Consider the following 19,408-nt stretch of genomic DNA (forward strand, 5'->3'; position numbering starts at 1 on the left):
CCCCTCTCTGTGGGATCTCTTTGGGTCAGTGGCCCCGTTTAAGGAACCCCAGAGGTTTTTCGGCAGTGTGTTTGCAGTGCAGCTGTCTTTATTCTGCTTTACATTCTCATTTTTTTTCTCTGTTTGCTTTCAGAGGAAGTTCACTGAAGATTGAACGTTTTTTGAATGGAAGACCTCAAAGAGACTTTTAATCCTTGAAGACCCTGAAAAACACCTTACCTTCATAACCCCTTCTGCACACGGCTGCCGAGGTCCTTTCCCAAGAGACGAAGGGGCAGCAGAGATTGGTGGATTGCTGGATGTGACAAACACCTTTGTAAGTTCAGTTTTAGCTTTCCCTTGATTTAAATTTTTCCCTTCATTTTGGGTTAAGGAATTCCCAATCTGTAATCAGGATAATATCTTAGGATGTTTCCAGCATTGTACTTGAGTGAGGGCTCCTGGACACCTGATTTCACTCCTTTGCATTTTGCTGTGTTCAATATTTAAGATTTAATAAGCAATCAAACGGTTCATGAGGTTTACCCAAAAGTACATTGATTGATTGAAAGTGGCAGCTTGATGGCACCATTAGAAACGACCAACTTCCATCAGATTGAATATAAGAATTTGATTTCCATGCTAAATTTTGAATTCAGCAGTGCAGGACAAAACAGAAGTTTGCCTTAAATGCCTTTATGATCTGTAGAGCATGCAGCATCGTCTGCCCTTAGACACGTCATTGAGAGAAGCCAAACATGTACCAGAAAAAATGGAGGTAATGGTTGCAGAAACGCAGGCGATGATGTTTTAAGCATACAACACAAATACATCAAATTAACCATGACCAGGCTTTACACTGCGTTCCTCTGAAATGTCTGTGCATGGTGTAAACTCTTTCAGAAGCATAATTTCACACAATTTTGTGTATTGCTGATGAATGTGAGAAATGATGACATGTTTGTCTGCCATGAATTTGAGTGCATAAAGTTCATACCCTGTGAGGCTCACATTGGCCATAGTAATAAGAGAAAACCATTTGGCAGTTAAGAGCTTGATTGTATGAGACAGTGCAGGTCATGATTTCATTTTGTGTTTTTCCAAAAGCAAAATGACTCGAGGGCTTTCAAGCAAAGCTCTGCCTCACGGAAACAGGTAGACAAATAAACGTGTAAAAATCGTTTGTAACTCGAACACATTGTTTTCCTGGGGTTGGCAGAGGCTTTGTCCCCACGAGCTGTTATTTACGATGATCTGACACTATGAATGCTCATGTTGGACTCTTGATCTCTTTATTCATACCACCTTTCAAAGCTCCACTGTTGTGTGATCCCTCTTTTGGCTGGCTCTGCATATGTGCAGCGCAGGATCATTGTAGAGTGTTGCGCGTCAGTCAGAATGAATAGGAGCCCACCGCTCTTGCGTTGCGCTGTGCTGACAGCAGGGAAACAATACATGATAGCTTGGTTAGAAGGTTGAGTTTGTAGGAATTGGGTTGTTGGTGTTGAACCGGATCACTGGCATCACGGTGGCATAAGAGGCCCCGATGTGGACACCCATTTTCTGCCTGTCATTATTGATGACACAAAGACGTATCAAAAAGGGTGAAATGGGACAGAACAGCAGTCAGTGCGGCTGCAAAGGCGTGAAACATGATCAGACCACTCTGTTGAATAGTGGTATTATGGTGCCAAAAATGTGAGCGAGAGATGGGGGCAGAAAGAGAGTGACTGGCATTGCTTTCATATCTTGTCACCTACTCACTCCACAGTGCTGGCACTGTGAAGCATAGTTTGATGCATAGTTTAGATGTATGAACATTTGTTCATGGCCCACATGGTTTTGCAAGAAAAACAAAAAATGTCTTTGCATGCCAAACCATAGCAGCCGAAAGCTGCAGGCAAATCCTGCCCTCTGTCTTAATTTGTACAACTTTACAAGCAGGGCACTGAGCTAAATTTTCAAACCTGCATGATATGAATGAAAATCACAGAGGGGTTAACATTTTAGAATTGTTCTCTATATTTTTTTCCAGTTTATTCAGATAACAGATTAACATTCTTTTCCACCCCATCACTTCTCTGCATGACCCTAGTTTTAGCACCTGTCTTTTCAGCTACAAATAAGGAAAGCTGTCTCTAAATCAGTAACACACTGAGAATGCAGCTGTCTCTGTTTCCCCTTTTTATTTTAAAATTAAATTGTGGATTTTTTTTAATTTTTATTTTTTTAGTTTGTTTTTGCCTTTTCCTAAAAACTCATATGGTTAGAAGATGTGACATACGTGCTGGCCCACGTTTTAGCCCAGGGTGTTGCTATGTGGTTTGTACTGGAGTCACCAGGATCCCCCCCCCCGTGTATATTTCTTTGTCTTTGCCCTCTGATAAACTTCAGTTGACCTCTCTCGCTGCATGTCTCGAGGGCTTGAGTCTTTGTCAGTGCCCTAATTTTCTCCTCCTTACCCTTTTTCCCATCTTCATTCCTGACTTGCGCCCTTGTTCAGTGTTAAATGAAGGCATGGCCACACTTGGATGTGCTGTGACAAATTGGCACACAGGAGGCAGATGGTGATGGGGAGGAGACTGGTTGTCATGCCATTTGCTGTAACGACATGAATTGATCTCCGTGCCACAGAGCAGCCAAACACGCTTCACTTGTGTAATCCTGACTTTGGTTAGCGCATACGTGCATGCACACACACGTATGCCTACACACACACCCCAACAAACTCTGTTCCACATGCCACACTACACCAGCCTTCCGTCCCCATTAGTATCAATGATGTGTGCAGTGGAGGCGCTCGCTAACTGTCATAGGCTCTTTGCTTGGATCTGCTCAGAGAGGCAAAGGGATGCTCAGGGATTTTGACAGAGAGACAGAGCTCAGACTAATGGTAGGCCGGTGAGAGTCGGGGAACCCTAAAAAAGAGCCTACGATAGGCATAGCTTTGCCGGTGTACTGTACGTGTCAGCCAGCTGTTCTATTTACAGAGCTGCTGTCTTAACAATGTTTGCCCATGAGGCTATGGTGCAACTCGTCTAAAATCCCCATGGGTGTTTTTTATTGCAACATGACTTCTGGTAAAATTATAGTTTTCCTGACAGGACTGGCATTGCTCATTAGGCCTTCCAAGGGATATTAAATTTGTTCCCCAATTGGGTTTTCTTTGTAGCTGCATTAAAATATACTCATCTTAGCTTAAATTATGTGTGGATACACAAGAGACTATGGCAAAGGGTCAAGGACAGGTTAACAGTTAAACTACTAAACTTCCTGCTGTAGTATCTTACAAATAGTTGTCAGTTTAACACAAAAACAAGCGGGTGCTTTAGAATGGAGATGGCATAGATACCATCAGACAGGAAGACAGTGCAACTGTCTTATCTTAGTGTAAGACCGATGAAATGCCCAACGAATCAGTGTTTGATTGGGAAACTGCAGAGAACTGAGAAAGGTTAATGGATTGTGGTCTGTAAAAATCACAACAAGTACTGAATTCACGTACACACCAAAACACTGTAAAGGCCAGATCAATGACAGGATTTCCTGAAGCAGCGGTTCAGAAAATCAAATTTACTGACGAACTTTTCTACCCCTACCTGATCGATACAGTCTTCAATACACGGTAGAGGGTAGGAGTAGGAGTCTGTACAAAGTCTTGGCATGTTGTCAGACTTGGACAAACATAGCAATGCCCAACTAGAACTGGAACGTCAAGATATTTTCGTCGGACAAGATAAACCCAGTAAAAACATGTGATTGGATTTTAAGTCTTTACATCTATGTTATGTTCACTCAGCTGACTCTTATATGGCTTCAGTAGAGTTACATGACAAAGCTGCTTAGAAGCAGTATGATCAGATAATTCTGATTTGAAACCATTCTCCAAAACTGCGCACAGGCCAGCAAACGTCATCTATAATAGGGAACTTAGAATTGGCAACAGGCTAACATCTGAACTCCAGGGAGAAAAACGCCTCTCTCTCTCTCCACATAAAAGCTCCTAATTCTTCTCTGGGTGGATACCAAACTCTCCCTCGTCGGCTTCTATTCATCCTGCAACAATAAGGCAAACTCTCCTCCCAATCACGCTTAAATTGTGCACAGTATGCGCGCAAGGCAGACTTCACTATGTGGTTAGGCTTACTTGAGCCTTGGCATGTGTCACATGGCTTTATGTAGGCTGTGACATTTCAATCGTCGCCAAAAAGCGCATGTGAGGATGCACTCATGGACACCTGCATGACCTAACTGATCATGAGAAAAGTGGAAAACCACGTCATGGAATTCTAGACCGAACTGATCCTCAATCCCCTAGTTCCCTTGGCGACAGTCTGCCTGATGTAAGTAAACCTTCTGCTGATTTGCAGAAAACATTTTTGAGTATGTATTAATGTCCTTTGGGTGCCTCAATAAAACACCCCAGTGCTAGTACATTAAAAACCACCATGCAAATATCAGTCAGTTGTAATTAGTCTGATTTAAAGTTCTTAGCCATGATTGCCACTGTTAGAATATAAACATGTGTCTTTCGTAAGGGAAAGCAATCAGCTAGTCACATATGGCTCTAAATTGAGTTAACCGTTAAAAGTACAGGTTTTCCAAATGAAAGGGGATCGTTAATGGATCCGATTTTCTTTTCATTAAAAGCCTGCATTCAGTATGTGGGCGAGAGGATGGGATAATTGCTGGCTTTAGCGCTCCTCACCTGGAACGTGACAGGATAACTTTCCCACGGTTGTTTAATATTCAGTGAACTCGCGAGCCCTAAGCAGGGAATATCGATCAACACACGTAATGTATTCCTTGCATCCCTAACAGGCATCTGTAGAGCAAAGATCTCAAATGGCAGAGTCTCCTTTCATGATTTTCCTCAAGCAGTGAATTATTCTTTTTACAGATCACTATTTAATCTGGTATTCAACATTGTTTTGATGAGCTTTATAACTACAGAGAGAGCCAAATCGACTTTTCTCTGAAACATACCTCTCAGACTAATATTTGGACTTCAAAGCAACTTTTTGCTGACTTTTATATTTATCAATGGCTAATTAACCTCACATGGGAAAGCAGAAATGATGCAATTTCTTGGGGCTAGCTTAACTAGCCAGCTTAGCAAAAGAAAAGAAAGAAAAGTGCAAACCTCACACAGCATGCAGTGTTTTATGAGATGTCCACACGCTATTAGACACTCAGAGTTGCTGGACAGGAGCCAGTTTGTCAGTTTGTTACAAGAACGCATACAAATGCATTTGTGCATCTGTGCTTAAGCACAGCCGGCAAGCTGTGAGGAGGAAAACAACTCTGTTTGTGATAACAGCTCTTTCAATGTCAGAACAAACAGTCTGCTGGCCTCACTCCCCATAACCAGGACTCGTGTTCACATTGGCCATATTCACACTGAAACAAAAAGCTTCCAGAATATAGAGTGCAAAAACAAACCTGCAGCGAAGTTTAAATAAATCATCTCCCTGTAATGGGAAAGAAGTAGAAGCGTAACTGCTTTTACAATGTCAGCAAACATGGCTGCAGCCCTGCCGTACACCACTCAGGCTTAACATCTGTGTCAAGAACAAAATTCAAGTGATGTGGATGTGCGCTTTACTTCACTCCCAGTTCTCACATCTCTAAGTCATTTTATCCTTCTGCTCAGGTTGGAAACATTAAGTGAATTTGGATAATGAAGGTTTTGGATTGCGTTGAGGTGAAAGTCAGGAAGCCCTCTAAAGTTTGACTCAAGGCTGTTTATAATTACAATTTAAATGAGCAAAGGGTCAACAGTTTGCTAATATTTTTTGTCTTAAACAACAAGTAAAGGTCATAAAATAGTGGCTCTTATTTTAGAGTTGGTCTAGATTTAAGCATAATTTATGGTAATGCTCTATGCTATTGAATAATGTTTACTTTGAGGGCAAAGCCTAAATTAATTCAATTATGACAAAGTTCATATATTTGCCCATTGAAGTTCTGTCACTTTCACCCTTCAGATAACTCCTGTGCACATTAAAATTGATCTGTTTGGACAGTTGGCTGGAATCCAAAAGAGCTGCTTGAGATGGAATAGGATCTCTGATTTTTAGCTTTAGGCTGTTTGCACTTGTTAGCTTGACACTGTCTCGCCAATTTGAAATAGTAATTTGTTTTTTTGGTTCTTTTTTTTTTTACTTTTTTGTCTTTGTTTGTGCCAAAATAAGTGCTCTAGAAAATTCTTCTTGTAACACATCAATTTAGGGTTCTATGGTTATTATTCTATGGTTGCTATAGGTTATTTGTCACATAAGCCCTGTTTTAATTCAGGAAATCCTTGAATATACAGGCTACAGGTTTTAGTTTCTCATTACATTTTTTTGTGTCAGGTTTGTCTGCAACAGGGTATATAGTGTGTGCAAGCAAAACAAGGGTTCAGGTTGGCGATTATGGACTTCAGAGTTTGAGTAGTCTAGCTACGGTCTTTCTCAAAACACAGAGAATTGTGCTGTGGACAGTATTAAGGTCTCAGCCAGTGCAAGTAGATCAGAAAACCACAGAACTGCAATAGATGTAGCATCTCAGACCTGCCTTCAGCCAACAGACTTGAAGGAGAGACTGAAGCAAGCCTCAAAGCCTGTTTTTAATGACAGAATGTGCTCTGTTATTGAGAAGACTGATTAAAAGCCTTTTGTGTCACAGTCTGGGCGGCAGTAGCATATGGCCGGAGGGCTTAAGCATAGAAAAAAGAGATCTGTAGTACCAAATCCCTGGGACAGAAGCAAGGAAGTGAAGTCATGGAGATTAAAGTGAATCTGCCTCATTCCTCTGCTGCAGAAAGTCCTCATTTGTGTATAGGCTTTTAGCTGTCGATTGGGGTGCAACACATAGCACTGCACTGCAGTCAAAAAATGACTGAACGTGTTAAATTGGAATTTAAAGGTATGCTAGATGACTTCAGGTTAGAGTTTAATAATTTCAGAATGCCCTTTGGTGAAGCAGGTATGTTTCTTTCTTGTCATGTATACCTTCGAGCTCTGCAGCCTATGGCCCTCAATTGACCCCTGGTCCAAGTTTAAGCTTTAGGGAATTTTGTATTACAACTCTCAGGTTGGCTAATGGATCCTTTTAGGGAAAGTAAATATGGACCTCTTTTGCAATTTCTTTAAAGACGTTTTTGTTTGCAAACCTCTGCCTGGCCTCCATCCAGTGTCCAAAGTTTGAAAATTCAGTGTATAAAAAAAACTCTCTCAGTTTTCACATTGTAGAGAGTGTTTATAGGTTTGAGTCCATACTGTGAATCTATGTCAAAGACTTGTAAACAAACATAAAAAGACAAATGGCAACTGTTCTTCCTCATATACACATAAGAGTTCATCAAGAGTTCTTGCATTTGTCTCAGGCTTTTGTTTTATACTTTCAAGTCACTTTCAGGGAATTGTTGCACTGTTTCAGGGAACGGTTGGACTTTGGATGGACTTTGCTCTAATTACATGCAAATCATGAAAATGCATTTATAACACTTGTTTGTTAATATGTCACAGCTTAAAAATGTACAAACTTGTACAAAAATCAAAGGAACTGTAAAAATTATGAAGTTAAAAGCACCAAGGATTCAGAAATAATGCAGATATATTCCTCTAGTGATAACCTGCGAACACTTTCACTGTCCCTCTGGAGGTGTGCAGGTTTGCGTTTAAATTAGCTCATGCATATTTTTGAGAAACTTTATAGTTATCTCAGTGAGTTTCTCCTAGACTCGAAATAGTCTAACCTGTCTCTTTATTTACCTTTAATTTTTTTTTTTCATTTTGACTTGCCTGAATGTTTGAATCAGAGTTCAAATTTTTCTCTGCTTTCATCTTCCGAGAGTTTACACCTCTGAGATCTGAACAGTCTCATTGCTGTTCTTCTTTTTGAGGCAAGCAATGATGTCAGTTACTGAAAGAGGATCAGATTTTATAGCTCTCATACTGCTTCATCAGTACCCAGCACATAGTCTTCAATTGAAGAACAACATGGCACTCGCTCCGCAGAGGCTCGTACATAATGAAAAATATGCAGCAGTTGAGCATCAAGGTCATTGTCGAATAGGATTTCTCAAGAGGGCTGAAAAGTCATCTACAGAGTGAGCAAATAAGGCCAGGTGGCTGATGAACTCCAGGAATAGTTTGACAAACCCTATCGCCAGTGACAAATTAAAGTGTCAGCGGCCGGCCTGTGTGGCATCACATTACCTGTGTTATTCTGTGATAAGTCTCATTGCCGAGCCAGCAGCACATGGTCGTCTGGAAAACAGCCTGAGACAGCTATGAAGACAGAGGTACAGTAACAGGAGACCTGGGCAGATGCTTGTCTCTGAGTATTGATTGGACCAGACGTCCAGACGACTTTAACAGCCACTGACGCAGGCTGTCGAGCTAGAGTGGAAGCTACCTCTTCTTAGCTCCCACGTCAAACTGAAAAGAAACTTGAATAAAATGTGCAGTTATGTATTGTTACATAGCATCAGCTAATATGCTAATGTTTCCTGGGGACATGTAGCCTATTTACACATTTATATTCAAAGGTACTGAGCAGCCATTATGTTAGTTTGCGACACAGGCAGCTTTTACAATACATTTTCATGTAGTACTATTGCACATACTGTGTTTTCTAGATAATAGCTAACTGCTATCATTATACCAAAGAAGCTGGAAGAGTTATTATCCTATGGGTACCACTTAAGGTTGTTTGGAAGTAACATTCACGATTACTCATAGGAAAAGTAATTTATCATACACCGTGGTCTTTAAACACAGTTTAAAGTTTAACGAGTTAGCTGTTGTTACACTTGCTGTTGTAATAGGTTAACACGTAGCCTCAGATTTTGAGATGTTTGTGGTTTGACTGATCCTGTGTCTTCATTTATGTTATAGGAGAATTGTGAGTAGGGCTGAGAATGCTCCCAGGGATGTTAGTGGTGGGATTGCATGGAAAATGTAAGACGGATGCAAATATTGACATGGTACCTCAAACTATGTGAATGTAGCGTGTCTACTCTAAATCTAGTTCAAAAAAATTAAACGGGGAACATAGAAAATATTTTAAATTGCAAGCTTCTATTTCTGCTGTTTCTTTGCTGACTTGCATTATGAGACTTTGTAAAATTATAAGACGTGAAAAGAAATTTGTATCACCTTTAACATAGTATAAAGGTGACACAAAATATATTCACCAAAGACCAATTTGTTATTTAAATAGAAACCACAGTGGGAAGTGATAATTAAGAACGTGAATTATGACTATTGAGACTTCCAAGTCATACAGTCAGCATGCCTGTCTGTTGTGTGAGGACACAGGACCTTTGACTATGGCTACCAAAAGGTGTCATACATCACCTAAAATGCCTCTACGTATACAAGAATTCCTCTCGAAGTACACACTTTCTTTTGCTCTCATATACAGACACCTTCAGCCTCATGTCAGGGCAGCTGCAAGAGTAATGGCCCCAGGTCTCCTCCTGAACACAGACTAATGAGAATCTCAAATACGACAAGCAGAGTGCATTTATCACGCACTCACACTTAATGACACCACCACCCAGGCTCAACTGCATGCTCATGCCAGTATCTAGCTCTCTTATAGATGGCCCCGTTTGTCCCTCTGCTTTTCTATTATTGTAGCTGCCTGGTCAAGCCTAGTGGAAGGATGGAGAGGGAGGGGGCAGGGGGGGGAAGCAGAATCAGACTCTGTGTTTGCAGGTAAAAGAAGACCTTCTTTGTGTGTCTCTCTCTCTTTTAATTTATGTGTTCCTGTCTTTTTTTTTTTTTAATACACCACCCTCCCAGTGTGAATTGGTCTATTCTCAACTTCTTTTATTCTCTTTGTGTCTGTTTTTTCTCTTGTCTCTAAAAACTGAAAAATGCAGATGAGTGGAACTCTTCAGCTGAGGAATGGTGAGGGAGTTGACAGATGAATGCTACATGCACTACTTTGATCTACCTCAATGAAGTGGTGTTGTTTTATTTGTGGGGTGACATGGAGCTTTTTACGAGGACTCTTGACTCAAAAAGCTTTAGAGATCTGCCTGTCAAGGTAACACAGATTTTCACACAATTAGACACCAGGCAGCAGACATTAAGAGGTGTGTGTTCAGTAATTCAGTTAAGCTCATCATTTTAGGAAAAAAAGTCTCATTTAAATAAAGATTAATGCTCACTTCAGGAGTTAATCATGTCATGGTAGTGAAAATGTCATCATAAATACAATGCCCAATGCATTGATCTTTATGTTGGGAAGAATGATGATTGGAACTGTAATTAGTTGACTTCCATGGGAGCCCCATTGCCTCTAATGACTGTTGGGTATTTAGACAGAGATAAGGGCTTATCCTCCTTAAGTGCTGGAAGGCTACATTATCTATACTGAGATCCAAGCCAAGCTTTAACACAAAACTCAGACACATGCAGGAATGCAAGGAGCCAACAGTCCCATTCAGGAGTGCAACAAAGATGGTCTGTAGGAGAGCCGACAATAGTGATGTACTGTATGCCTCCAATGGACCTGAAAGTGACTTGGATCACTTGAGGTGCAAGTAGTTCTGATCATTTGTCACCAGGTTTATTGCAGAAGACTAATCAGCTAAGCAGAAAGGTTGCTTTCTAAATATGATAGATAACCAGTACAAGCCCTATTTGTCTGAGCAATGCCAAGTTATGTGATAACTTCATCTTGTTTTCAGGTTATGTAGCATCTGTGAGTTAGCGGAATCATAAAAAATGTCAGCTTACTCAACATGTATGTGTGCAGCCAATCTAGCCATGCAGAAGCATTCGTGTATTCTGTCAGAAGTGATGAATCTTTTGGCCTCCACTGTTTTCATTAAAAGAAACACTGGGGGAGTGTCTTAGTCATTAACATGAGTGTTACTTTGTTTTTGTGTATCCATCTGAGACTACCTAAGCTGCAAGGGGACATTAGATGGATGTTATTTTTAAAACTGCTGTAGCTTTTAAGGGTTTAATTGTGGTAAAACCCATTTAACCCAGCAAAGCGGTAAAGATGAGATTCTCTGTTTCTACTAAAAAGAGGTCAAGAATTGCAATCTGTTACTTTGCAGTAGTTCCTCATTTCTTAAATCTTGGAAATTTTCCATCACTTATGTTGTGTTGTTTTGACTCTTGTAGCTCATGCTCAAAGTACTTAATTAATCCCAATGGAAATTTTTAGGGAATCATCCAACAAGGGATTGAGCCCAAAGCTGGTTAGTTGTATATTGCAGTGTGTCGAGGGTCGTTCTACATTTGTGTCATTTGGCTACTGTAAGTAATCATTAAAGTAATTTAGGCCTGTTAGTAATTTGGTGTTGTAGCAGGACCTGCTAACCTGAAACTGAGTGGTGGAATTGATTGCGTATCTGATTCCAGATCAGTGATCTGTGAGATACTGCCATCTCCCCCTCTGCCAGCTCCTCCTCCTCCTCATTGAGATTTCTGTCTTTTTACTGTCACTATTCATTTCCCATTTCCATGTTTGATGTTCCAGCTCCTGTTAACTTCCTCTCTTGTTCCATGTCACACTGGAGCCTTTGATGAGGTGAAAGGAGCCACACTGCTCCTTGGTGTATGCTAGCCCGTGGCCATTGACTTGGGCAAGATGGAGTTTTTACAGCCATAAAATGAGATAAACTGAGCCTGAAAGCTTCTGGGTCTTTCAGTATGTGTTAAGATGATATCGTCAGTGTGAGACGGTGGTAATAAAAGTGAGGTCAGCTGCCACCGTGGGCTACTGCCCTGAAAGGTAGCACTGTCATGATAAGACTGCTGTCTCTTTTCATCTCTCCCTTTTCACCTAGTATGGGATGAAGCTGACACATGGATGTTGGGTTTGAGTGGAAAAGGCATCTAATAATTGGATGCATGCTTGCGTACGGAGAATGTTTGTCCCAAAGACAATGATAAAGTATTTAATCTTCCCAGGAACAGTGAGCCACACAGGCATGATGATGCCATTATCTCCGTGCAGCACTCTCGCCAAGAAGCCTCACTCTTAGCCTTGATTTATATTTCCCTTCATCAGCATCGACCAGTCAGATTGCAAAAATCATTCATTTATAAAAGCAGGGCTCGCTGCTTTTGTTCTTCCTTAACCAAAATTCACAAAATGTAGTTTTGTCACACATTCCCTTGCTAGCTTCCCCCCCCCCCCCATTCCTTGTAATCTTGTTGGGATAATGTGACGGCGATGGATCTTCTCGGTGACGGTTGTGTGATTGCCTCAGCTAACAAGGGATAAAGGCAGTGGAAGAATCTTCACAGCTATTTATCTTCCTTTGATCAATTCTCAACTACTCTGCCTTGCTCTGTTTTATCTTTTGACTATAAATATCAGCTTTGGCACAGCTGAAATTGTGACCTCTTCTTTTGTCAAGACTAAGAGAAATGGTCAGGCGCTCCCCTCATTGCATGATAGTGAAATAAAAACATTTCCACACGGGGTGAAAACACCATTGATTGGTTGCGGGAGACAAGTAACAGATACCTTATGCCTCTCAGCTTTCCCAGCGACCCATCATTTGAGTGACCCGAACTTTAGAAAGATCCCCCTCGAAACTCACTTTTTACCAAGAGGGAACAAAAGTTGTGGTAGATTGATAATTCATGCAGGATGTCTTTCAAAATAGGAAGTGTGAAGAGTTTGAAATGCAAACGGTGCAGCAAACTAATTGGTACCACAGGGGAGATGGAGATCAAAGAACTTCTGTGTTAATAGAGAACTCGCACTCTCTTTTCGTCCGCTGCCGAGTTAATGGACACAAAGCCACTGTGAAGTCCTCTACAGTGGTGGTCCTCGGTTGAAGCATCCTCAGCAACAGCAAGCAAAAAAAAGAGATTGCCCATCTTCTGACTCATTTTATCAGTGGTGCAGGTTTTAGCACTGATTGAGTCTTGTCAAATCACGAAAATGTAAGGAGAACCTTTGAAGTATTGATTGCCTAGGTCTTGTTCATGTCTTTGCATTTGTTGTGAGAAAGCCATGAGTATGAGGATTTTTATGTACACTTGTACCTCATGGGGGTCTTTTTTAAATTCAAGCTTCCTTATATAAACCTCACCGCTCGGCTTATTTATCTGATGACAGAGCAGATTTTTCCTACACTGTTGTCTGATTAAAAGCCCACGCCCACTCTACAGTCACTGTTGGCTTTTTAGCAATAAAGCAGTTGAGTATACAATAGGATCATAAGCAAGATAAGCTTCCAACCCATTATTTGTATTGCTGTTTGCACAACAAAAAGTCTCATTCTTGTTGTGATTTCGGCCAGCTTGGCATACTTCTGCTTATGCGTGAGGTTTTGCTTTTGTTTCCTAGGATTACTGTTTTTTTTTAACTGCCTACTGCAGTGACAGCTGAATCACAGCCTGCCAAGTCACCCCTCTAGAAAACTGTATACACAGTCTTCTCAACGTATTGCTTGGTGTAAATGGTGCAACTTAGGATATAAAATAAAAAAGTAGATATAAATAGATGAATAAATGACAAATAAATGTGTAGGCACACCCACATGGCTGCAGGCAAACCTCTTAGCTCTTTGCGCTCCTCTTCCCATGAGTTTGTTTATTCACCTTAGGGGATGCATAAACATCACCAAAGCTTTTAACCACCTGGCTTGCTTTGACTGAGAGCACAGGCAGTGGCGTCTTAGCTTTAGTTCCGGTCTGAATGCCCATCACCTGGCAACAACAAACCTTTTTTAATGGCTGACATCATTCTCACCACATTTTATTGAAGCATTTTATTAGCTTATTTTGATCCCGTCTGGATTGTTGGCTGCTTCCCTGGATTACCTGTGCATCTCTTATGCCCTTGCGAGAGGTCAGCAGTTTTGTGCAAATCGTGACAGATGCAGGCACCGTGATGGTGTGTAAAGTGCACTGTGACAGGAGATTATATCTGCTCTTTCCTCCTTTATATCAGCACTTTCATCATTGCTTTAGTACCAGAGCAGACAACAATGTACAGCATCTGAACAGAGGTGTTGTATTTCCTTAATGTCCATGCAGTTGAATCAGTTTACAGGGAGAACACTGATTTAACATTTAGGATGGTATCAATTAAAATTGGTTTGCCCGTTATAATGTATTTAAGTCAGCCCCCTCGCCCCTAAAACAAGCAAACAAACAAACGCAAATTAAATAAATTTCACACAGTGCAATACGGAAATAAATTTACCAACAGTTCAGTGATTCATTTTTGTAGTTATAATTGGGATCCTCAAACACATAGTCAAGGGAAAGTCCCCTGTTCGATTTGTTTGCTGACTTCACCTGTGAGGTCAGACTGGGGTTCCTGAAATAGAAAGTTAAAATTGGAAACACAAAATAGAGAAAACAACAACAATCGTCCCACTTTTCCCCCTTTGCTCTGCATTTCTCATCAGTGGCCTCTGGGGGTATCCAATTATGACGCCCTTGAGGGAATGACAGTGCTTGGATTTCTGTCAATACAGGGTTCAGGTAGTGTTTCTCAATAACATTGTGAATTATTGATGACGGAGAGATTGAAAGGAGAAGGGGGTAGTTAACATTCACTTTTATATATGAAGAGGAGAAAGAGATGAGGGAGCTAGGTTAGCACAGATGCTGCCCAGCATATTTTAAGCTGATCTATTTGATTAGAAGACCCCAAGGTAAGTCTCGATTTAAATGCCATAAGGACTCTGGAAGATTGAAGGTGGATCCTGACTGACAGGGAGCACAGAATGTTAGTGGAATTATAGGCCTCCCTGAAGATGAATGTAAATAATTAACAGGAGGGAGACGATTGAAGAGGATTTCACTGGTGCAAGGCTTATCCTTCTTCCACTGATAGCCCTTTGGGGTTTTTTTTTTGCCCATTGCAAATAGACATGAAGACGATGGATGTTGCCTGCAGCGGTTTTGCAGATCGATCAGAGAACCGTCTCACTGTCTGAGTCCTGCATAGATCCCCTGTGTGAAGTCTGGCCAACTTGATGTCTGTAGAAAGAAGTCCTGAGAGCAGGCCTGACTGCAGGCAGGGCTACTTTTCTCCAAGAGTGATGCCCAAAGCAATTGGTGTTAGCCAGCATCATCTATCCATTCCTATTGAATCCATGCTGCTCAGTAAGACGCTAATATCCTCATTTTTGCTCGAACAACTGACAGTGTACATTATTTATTGCGGAAACAGTTTCCAGACGTTTGTTTTCTCTCTCCATCAGCGGGGTTGTACTTTGATATCAGCTCTCTAAAGATCTACCATCTAAGCTTAAGTACAAACCACACTCTGGTCCGTGGGGATTCTGTGATGAGAAGAGAATGGAGATTTCTGACATGGGGTGACAATCGATGGCCTGTGCAACAGGACAACCCATCACTTGTCTGAACTCTGCGGGCACTGAGGTTAAAGCAGCACTTTCCTGGGAGCAGGCTGAGTGGCATTGATGGCGAGGGGGGTCCCAACCTCCCCTGACAGACATGTCTCATCCCGGATGCCATCTTGCCCTCTCTTTTCCATGGCACAATGCAGACACTGTGAGAATAAGACTACATTATACTGACACCAGGCAGTTGACATACTAATCCAAGAACTAAAGGACTACAGGGACCATTGATTTTCTATTCTCGGTAAAATGCAAGAAGCCAGCCATCACTCCTCTTCGACCTGTGATGCTAATGGACTTTTTAAAATGTTGCCACGGTGATCCCCTAGAGCCGTTCTGTTTTTGCCACTGCAGGACCTTTTGAAAAGCACCAAAATCCCAGTTCCTTTATCTGACATGTTTGTATTCAGAACCCCATCTTTGATGTCTCTGCTGTGTCAAGTGTTTGTACATAGCATCTGCCTGGCCAGCTGGACAGGTAACACTGGAAGTCTGATTTAATAATGAAAGTGGCATTATAAACATGAACATGAGTATAAACAGTGTTTCTTTTTATGTGTTAAAATATGTTTAAAGATCTTTTTATCTGGGTTGTAACTACACTACAGTGAACTGGCTTGTACCATGTGCAGCATCTACCTAAAATCTCGAATCCACCTATGTGTCTTGTGGGGGTTGTTCTTTCAATTATTGTCCAAGGCTCCTTGATCCCAATTCCAATTTGCAACCACGGCGTCTTTGCGGTGAGCCATTGGAAATCTAATTAGCGAAGTTTCTCCTGTCTGGGAGGGTTCAGGGCAGAGTTGAACTAACTGGCAAAGGGAAGCATTGCTTCGAACATATGTAGAGAATATTTCCAATGAAGAACATTTTCAGGACATTTTATTTTTCACATCAGCTTTTGAACGTTAACCGTGGCTTTATGTGGAAATATCTGAAAGTATGCAGGAAGAGCAGGATTTGAGTGCTTGAGAAAAACAACTTGGTGCAGATGGTGATGTGCTGTGTGATTTGTGTCATGGGACTGCAATGAGATTGGTGATCTGATGAACCTTCCAAAGGGAGTTTGGGGAGGGACAATATGGCTCGGGACTCAACAATGAAATGATTGTCTCACCACACACCATTCATATCATGTGTTGTTTTTCCTCCGGTCACATTAAAATTCCCCTGCAGTTGTTTTGACAGCAAGACCAAAAAAATAAAAAAATAAAAAAAAATCACGAGGCAAAAATATTCATTAGTTTTACAAAGCTAGAAAACTCAGATATGGTCTGTCATTCGAATGTTTACATTTTTTATTTGTTCATTATGTGGATTTTACAGTTAGGTCCATAAATATTTAGACAGAGACAACTTTTTTCTAACTTTGTTTCTGTACATTACCTCATTGAATTTTAAATGAAACAACTCAGATGCAGTTGAACTTGAAAAATGTGAGGAAACACAGCATTTTTTAACACAACCCCTTCATTTAGGGCATGTGATTTTATTTCAGATATGTGTCCCTGTAAAATCTCTAAACAGCACAGAAAGTCCATCACAGAAGATTAATTGTTGTTGGAGCAGGTTAATGGAGGTATAAAGGGTGCCACAGATACACTAATGGAACTGATGTTTCTTAAAGCATCTCAACTCTCTATATGCCTTCTTGCATGAATAATATAACACCACGACCCTAATTGTGTATCCAGCAGTCAGGGTCTGTTTTCTTCGCTTACTCTTCTGCCTCTCTTGCTAAGTGTTCACTCTGTAAAGCTTGAACACAGCGTCCTCAAACATACCCCACACTTGACTTATCATGTGGAAGCCATATTCTTGGTGTTATTATAGCACCCAGAATAATAGCCTATTTTGTAATGGCCTGCTGAGAGCAGAGGCTAATGTGGCTAATTGTGTCTGAAATTATCATGGAGTCCAGGGATATGCTCGCTTATTATGCTGACCAGTGCTTCCTGCAAATATGTGAGAACAGAAACTAGTGTGGCTTCAGACAAAAGATTCACAGCCAGGGGGCTCAGAGATATCAAAGCCCACAGAGGTGAAAGGCAGACTCAATTCTGTGGCTATCAAAAAATGAGTGGATTAGCCTCCCCACCACTGAAGCACGGTAAGGTCTGGGAATATTAGAGAGTGATTTTTGCATCAGGATTATGCTCTGCTGTTCAGTTGTGCAGCAAGTGTTGTCAGAAAACAGAAGTCCCAGGAGTTGACAGGTGCATACAGAGCAATGCAGCTGATTGAGGATGAAATTGAAATTTAGATTTTAAACGTGACTTTTTATGGGACAGTTATTGTCAGGCAAATGGGGACGCGGAACATAAAAATTTACTTGCAGGAGTTTATATATGAATTTAAATGACTGCATGGCTCAATTCATGACAATGATTTAAGGTCATCATTTCTTATTGTTTTAGTCTGATTTATGCATTAGCCCAGAAAAGGCCTGGATTCTGTGTGGATTCATCTTACAAGTCCAGATGCGGTGCTGTTGGCTAATCCAAATGAATCTCAGATTATCAATGGTGTGCCACAACATCCCAGAAACACTTACCCCTCCAAAGAGGCCCAACTGCCAGTCTCTCACAGATTGCTTAACACGTCCAGTTCATTAAAAAGAAAATGATCCAAGCCCTCCCATCAAACCCTAGAACACAGAGAGTGAACATGGAATAGGATCAGCACTGGCCTATATCCTTTGGACAGCTGTCAGCTCACCATCCCTCTCTCCTTAGACTGCACAGAAAGTCATTAACTGATTAGACTTTGTGTTAGGTTAAATTAAGAGAGCTCAGAGTTCCAGAGGGTAGTTGATTTGTAGACACATTTTTCAGTGTGCTTTGCTTTGTCTGCTAGTGTAACAGATTCAAAAGTATAGTTTATGCTCGTTTCCAGTTCTATATCTTTATGTTTCTTTGACTTTAGCAGGGTAGCTTGATTTGATTTGCAGTTGGAAAGGAAATATGCATCTATCTCATAACCAGCCCTGGTGCAGCTGTTCAGTCCATCCTGTCTAAAACAAGCTGCTTTAGCTTTCCCTTTAAGCCAGCTTTCTTTTGTTTAGCTGCCTCGTGTAAACAGAAGGTTTTAACTGTTTAGCGGTTGTGCTCACAGCTGTGGCTGTGAGGACCATATTAACAATATCACCTGTTTTTGATGTTACACAGACCTAATGGCATTAAAAACTGTTGAAAACAGAGCTTTTAGGGCAGACTGAAGACTGTGCTTTTGGCACAAAGGAGTTATTTGTAATATACTGACCTCATTATTTGGAACTTGGGCCATATTTAATATAGGAATCCACTATTGAAACAGTGTCTGTTTGAGAGAAAACGGGGAAATAATAAGTCTACTTTAAGCTGTACAACCAGAACAATGTCAGCGATGGAACAGAACTAAAGGCAAGAGCTTAGACCTTCAGTACGTAATGTCTATCTTCAGGAAATCATCTGCGGAGCACCAAAGACTGTTTATTCTAGGAGAACAATTTTAGTAAGGCCCACTTTAGGTACAAATCCCAAAATGAAACTTGTTTCAATATCTTCCATCCAGAAATTTCCTACAAATATAATATACTGTGATGTTTGATTTCATAGTTTCAGGTAAGCAGTGTCTCAAAAAAAAATCAATGATGCTGCATTCAGAGCCTGATTCACATACAATAAATCACACCCAGAGAACAAATTTATAATCAGGTGAAATGTTTGATATGCACCGCACAGTGTACACGGCACAGAAATGAGTATTTAATCTTTTTCAAGTGCAGAACTGAAATGTTTTTTTGTGCAACATTGATTCATTGATGTGAGCTACTTTGGGGGGCCTCATTTGCCAGCATTTAACTTCAAAGTTCAGCAGCTTGTGGAGTATATTTTCGTATGATTTGAGCTTGCCAGTATTTCACACTTGAAATCTGAAGGTAAAAATCAGATTTTCTTTTTTTGGGTGGGGGGTAGTTTTTAGCCTTTATTTGGTAGGGCAGTAGAGAGCAGACAGCAAAGAACAAGGGGAATGATGCAGGAAATAGTGGGTGGAATCTAACCAGGAGCTCTACTTTTCACATATGCTCAACCTGGG

General features: G+C 40.9%; 1 protein-coding gene across 4 annotated transcripts in view; it reads left to right on the forward strand.

Annotated features, from left to right (window-relative positions):
- sema6cb (semaphorin 6Cb) overlaps positions 1-19,408 on the forward strand; it is a 152,592-nt gene that overhangs the window by 61,877 nt on the left and 71,307 nt on the right. For all 4 annotated transcript variants that reach the window (XM_084944076.1, XM_084944079.1, XM_084944080.1 and 1 more), the window contains one exon: positions 134-316. The gene's annotated coding sequence lies outside the window, so the exon portion shown is untranslated. The remainder of the gene's footprint in view (positions 1-133; positions 317-19,408) is intronic.

This window comes from Perissodus microlepis, chromosome 11, assembly GCF_051167445.1.
Source record: "Perissodus microlepis isolate ML-2025 ecotype Zambia chromosome 11, ASM5116744v1, whole genome shotgun sequence".
Classification (NCBI taxonomy): domain Eukaryota; kingdom Metazoa; phylum Chordata; class Actinopteri; order Cichliformes; family Cichlidae; genus Perissodus; species Perissodus microlepis.